Raw genomic sequence first — 6,143 nt, forward strand, 5'->3', positions numbered from 1 at the left:
ATCATGTCATCTTGAATAGTGATGATTTTACTTCTTCCTTTCCAGTTTGAATGCGTTTTATTTCTTTTTCTTGCCTAATTACTCTCCTACCTAAGTACTCATCCAGCACTATGTTGAATAGAAGTGGCAAGAATGGGCATCCTTGCGTTGTTCCTGATCTTAGAAAGCTTTCAGTCTTTTCACCATTGACTATGATGTTAGCTATAGGCTTTTCACATATAGCCTTTATTACGTTCAGGTAATTTCCTTCTAATCTTAATTTGTTACTCAACAAATTAAGTAAATTTCATTTACTCAAATGAAAGAGCATTGAATTTTATTAAATATTTTTTTACATCAATTGAGGCAAACATGTGGGGTTTTTTCCTTCATTCTGCTTATATGATATATTACCTTGACTAATTTTTGTATGTTAAACCATCTCTGCATTCTAGAGATAAATCTAACTTGGTCATAGTGCCTAATCCTTTTAATGTGTTGTTGAATTCAGTTTGCTAGTATTTTGTTGAATATTTCTACATCAATATGCATCAGGGATATTAGTCTGTACTTTTAGTATTTTTGTCTAATTTTAATCTCAGAGTAATGCCAGATTCATAAAATTCAGACATGTTCCCATTTCTTTAATTTTGGGGAAGAACTTGAAAAAGACTGTATGAATCTTCTCTAAATATTTGGTAGAATTCTCCAGTGTAGCCATTTAGTCCTGAGTTTTTCATTGTTGGAAGGTTTTTTTATTACTGATTCAATCCCCTTACTAATTATGGGTCTGTTCAGTTTTTTTAACTCTTCATGACTCGGTCTTGGTTGGTTGTATGCTGATAGAAATTTATCCATTGCTTTTAGGTTATCAAATTTGTTAGCATATAATTATTGATAGTAGTCTTAGTTCCTTATGATCCTTTTTATTTCTGTGATATCAGTTGTAATGTCTCCCCTTTCATTCTGATTTTTCTGACTTGAGTCTTTCTTTTTCTTACTCCAGTTAAGAAAATTAACTCTTTAAAAAAAAACAACCTCTTAGTTGATTTTTTTTTCTATTGTTTTTCTGTTCTCTATTTTGTTTATTTCTGCTTTAATTTTTATTATTCATTCCTTCTGGTAACTTTGGTTTAGTTTGTTCTTTTTCTACTTCCTTGAAGTATAAAATTAGGTTTTTGATTTGAGATCTTTCTTTTTTTAAAATATAGGCATTGTTCACTGTGGAACTTACCTCTTAGTTGTGTTTTGCTGCATCCCAGTTTGAGTATGTTATGTTTTTGTTTTCATTTCTCTCAAAATATTTTCTAATTTCCCTTGTGATTTATTCTTTGACCAATTAATTCAAGAGCTAACTTCCTAATTTGGGGCTGGGAGTATATTTCTATCCAAATGATTTGAAGACTAGGAGCAAACAGGGAAGAACTCTTTTCTTGCATAGCATGGACCTGGAAGACCCAGGCTGTGAAATGCCCAACTTGGAGAAGGGTCATTAGAACCAGCTGTAAAGACCATGATGCTTGTTGAGCATCTTGATCATTATCTCCATGTGAGGCCTTGTGTCCATCTGTGGTTCTGTCTAGACAGAGCTATGATTTGTAGTGCAGTGATTAACCCCAAAGCATAGCACAGATGTGTCTATACCTAATCCTGTCCCCAAGGTGAGAGAGAACTAGCCACAGATGGAGAGATAGTCCATTTGATCTCCTTATTACTTACTCTATCTACCCCTTTCTTGGAAACCACTGCTCCCCTTTCTCTACTCCCTTCCTTCATTCAAAGGAGAAAGAAAGAGAGGAAATAGTATACCAAGTACATAATATGAGTTGTCACATTGAAGCCTCACTAGTATTACTATCCCCATTTTATAGCTGAGAACTGAGGTTCAGTTAAGTAACTTGCTCAGACCCCCCCCCAAAAAAAGAAAAACAAAAAACAAAAACAAAAACAAAAAAGTAACTTGCTCAATCACTGTTAAATTAGTAGACAGTAAGAGGAAGAGAATGGAGCTCAAAATAGGTCTTTCTGGATCTAACACCCCAGACTCTTCCCATTGCAGCTATCCTTCCCAGTCATTCAACAAATACCTACTATGTTCTTGCCCTGTGCTAAGAGCTCAAGGAGCTACAAAGGAAAACCAGATATGACTCCTGGCATCCAAGGAAACCACTGCCGGTAGAGAGGACAGATACCAAACCTCTAATTACAAAATTTTTTTGTAATACTGAAGTGGTACAAATACTATGGGAGCACAGAGAAGTAGGGTTCCTAGAGTATAAGTAGAGAGAAATCTCACATTTAGGGCAGGATTTCACTAGGCAGAAAAGAGGAGGAAGAAGGACATTTGGGAGTTTTGAAAAATAAATGCTATGTTGTAAATATTATAGGCTCTGCAGGCTAGACAATTTCTGTTGCAGCCACTCAACTCTGCCACTGTAGCGCAAAAGCAGACACAAATAAACATAATTGAATGAGCAGGGCTGTGTTCTGCTAAAACTTAATTTACAAAAACAAGAAGGCAGATGGATTTTGCCTGGAGGCCATAGATTACAAACCCCTGAAAAATCAAAGGTGATTAAAACAGGGAAGTAATCAGATTTTCATTCTCATAAGACCACTCTGGACAATGTAGTGGAAAGACTTTATGTATTCCCTATCTTTTTTCCTTGGAGTAGCTCGGAGAAATTTGCACCACAGTGGGCCTTAGGCTTTGGATTTTGTAAGATGAGGAGAGTAACGGGTCTAGGTACTTTCATACAAGTCTCTCAGTTCCTCATTCTATTCATCTTCCCAATTCCATTTCCTCCTATGTACTTCTATCTGCCCTCATTTCGGGTGTAATTTGCCAGATTTAGCAAATAAAAATACAAGACATCTAGTTAAGTTTGAATTTCAGATAAACAATAAAAATTTTTATAGTATATCTCATGCAATATTTGAGGTATACTTATGCTAAGAATGTATTCATCATGTATCTGAAATTCAAATTTAACTAGGCTTCTGGTATCTTTATCTGGCAATGCTACAGGGGCACCTTTGTCACCCAAAACTGGCTCCACCTCTTGGTGGATGCTGAACTGAAAGATACAACCAAGTCAAAGAATGGGAAAATGAAGGGTTTTATTTGCAACAAGTAAAAGATAACACCAGGGTTACTTCCCAAAGCAGAGTCTCCCTGAACAACAAAATTAAAGAAATTTTAAGTTAAGGGTGCATACATATTCATGAAGGGGCTTGAGCAATGGGGAATACAGTATGGAATTAGGGCAGAAATCATCTTAAGGTGACAGAGTCCAGGTTGAAGTCCAGAGAGCTTGGAAAAGGTCAGCATTATCACTTCTCCGCAGCTGATCTAGTGAGTGCTCATATGGGTTTAGATCCTGTAAAGATGACTTAAGAACATGTGTCAAATTGATCTTTACTTGGAACCAATACTAAGAATTTTACCACTGACTTTTTTGGCCCTGATATGATTAGGTTATCTCCTATTTGTTCTTATAGTCTTTCACAGGATGGCTGGGGGCCTAAATGAATTATCTTATGTCAAGAAAGCTATGTCTTGTCTTTCTTTTGCTGGGGACCCTTAATTCTTTCTGCTTACACCTTCAGTCTGAGTTACTCAGAATTCTAACATAAGAGATGGGGATCAGAGTAGTCTGGCCAGTCTTCAGCAGGAATCCCCCCACCCTTAATGCCTTCTCTTAGCATTTTTCCATGCACTGACCTCTTCGGTCTCCTCATTGGCTAGAAGTCCCCAGCTGCCTTTGCTGTATTCGGAGTTTAGCCCCATCTCTTTCTCCTGTTTTCTCTTTCCCTGACAGGTGTCACAAGAGTCCTGAATAAAGTCCTCCTTGCCATTTTGACAAGTATTAGAATAAATGTTTAACATAACGAACGACTGGGGTATGTTTGCCTCCTCAGGTCAGAGGCCTGAAGACATGAAGAATCAGGGACGGGAGGATGGAAAACAGGAATTAGCATGAAATGAGATAAACTGGGGGACCGAACATCTCATCCTCCCCAGACTCCTCAACCCATTGCACGAGCTGTCACTGAATTGGCCCCACCACTATTCCCCACACTTCCTCACCCAAACTCCTAGCCACCCTGCATCACCCTACTCAGATGTCACCAGGTAGTGATACCCTCCACTTCCCTAGAGAGTGTTTAGAACTCCTTCCTCTGAGCAGCACACTTCTCTTGTAATGCCTGTGTTAGAGGACCGCATTGCCGTCATTCACAAGCCTATCTCCCTTAATAATCTGTGTGCTCTTCCTTGTGGGGGGCATAAATTCGAGACTTTTAAAACAAGGCCTGATTCCCAGTGGCTTACACAATAGAAGTCTACTGTGAATTTCAAAGGACAGTTATTTGAAATTCTGTGGGAAGGCTGCCACGGGGTCATTTAAAAACCTAGGCTCGTTTCATCTTGTGACTCTACCTTCCACTAGGACCTTGAAGTTCTCTGTATTCAGCAGGAAGACGGGTAAGGGCACGCAAGACTGAATGTGGGAGCTGGAGATAGTGCGGTCAGGACCCCTCACGTTCCATTGGCCACAGCTCAGTCACGTGGCCACAGCCTCGCTGCAAGGCAGGCTGAGCAGACTAGTCTCACTGCATGGCCTGGGAAAGAGGAAATGAGCCAGACTGCCTGGGTTGGAATTATGCTTTTATTACTTACCGATTATGTGACTTTGGATAAGTTACTTCACTTTATTTAGAGTCATAGTTTCCTTACCTGTATAAATGAGAATGATACCTACAGGGTTGATACAGGAAATAAATGAGCACACTTATATAAATACATAAAGTACTTATGTAAATAAATGAGTATATAACGTGCTCAGAGCAGTGTCCAGCATCTAGGGAATGCTATATGCAGATTAACTATTAGCAGCATTAACATCCTTTCATCAAAATTCTCTTACACCTTCCCCCTCTGACCCAGGGTAAAGGTCTTTACAATGGCCTATGAAATCCTTACATGAGCTGAACCCAGTTATCTCCTGCTTGTGTCATTACTCAAGCCACCCTGACCTCTCTACTCTTCCTGGAAAGAGCCAAACATGTTCATGCCTCATGCTGTGCAGTCTCATTTCCCAGAAGGTTCCTCCTGGGTTTCAGAATGACTCACTGCAAAACTCCTTCAGATATCTGCTCAAATGCCACTGCCCCGACTACTCTTTCAAACACTCACAGCCCCCCTCCTACACTTCCCATTCCCTTCCCGACATTATTGTTCTAGGCGATGAGCTTTACAGGGGCAAGAATTTTCCCTGTTTCCTTCCCTTCTGCTTCCCTAGCTCCTACAGCCGCCTGTGGCAGAGCAGGCAGGCGGTTCAGTAAGTCAGCGAATGAACCAACGGCGACTCTCCACGGACACCCTAACCCTCTGGCCTCACTAAATGTCTATCGCAGTTGTGGCAACTATGATTTCTGTCTTATCAGACCTACAATTCATCTACTCAGTGTGTGCAGTGTGACTTGAACCAGGGGACAAAGAAATACATTCCCTTTTTGTTTTAACAGAAATGAATTCCTTCCGGTGTTAGTGTGAACTTTTGCAACTGTGTCTTGTGAGTACTTTCCTGTCAACTTTTTCTACGTGTCAATCTGGGGAAAGAGAGGAATGTAGATAGAAGTCAGTTTTTCGGGGAATCCCTGGGTGGCTCAGTGGCTTGGCGCCTGCCTTCGGCCCAGGGCGTGATCCTGGAGACCCGGGATTGAGTCCCACATTGGGCTCCCTGCATGGAGCCTGCTTCTCCCTCTACCTGTGTCTCTCATTAATAAATAAAATCTTAAAAAAAAAAAAAAAAAAAGAAGTCAGTTTTTCAAGATTTGCATCCAGTCACACAGCACTTTTCTCCTCATACAGATGAGAGAGATGCCCTGCCCTTGCTTACAGTAATGCTAACAGCATAGGTGATGGGCCCTGTGTCACTTCTCCACCCAGGGGCTAATTCTAATTTTTTTTTTAAAGATTTTATTTATTCATGAGAGACACAGAGACAGAGAGAGAGACACAGAGACAGAGAGACACAGGCAGAGGGAGAAGCAGGCTCCACGCAGGGAGCCCAACGTGGGACTCGATCCCGGGTCTCCAGGATCACACCCTGGGCCGAAGGCAGCGCTAAACCGCTGAGCCACCCAGGGATCCCCGCTAA

This window comes from Canis lupus, chromosome 32, assembly GCF_011100685.1.
Source record: "Canis lupus familiaris isolate Mischka breed German Shepherd chromosome 32, alternate assembly UU_Cfam_GSD_1.0, whole genome shotgun sequence".
NCBI classification, from domain to species: domain Eukaryota; kingdom Metazoa; phylum Chordata; class Mammalia; order Carnivora; family Canidae; genus Canis; species Canis lupus.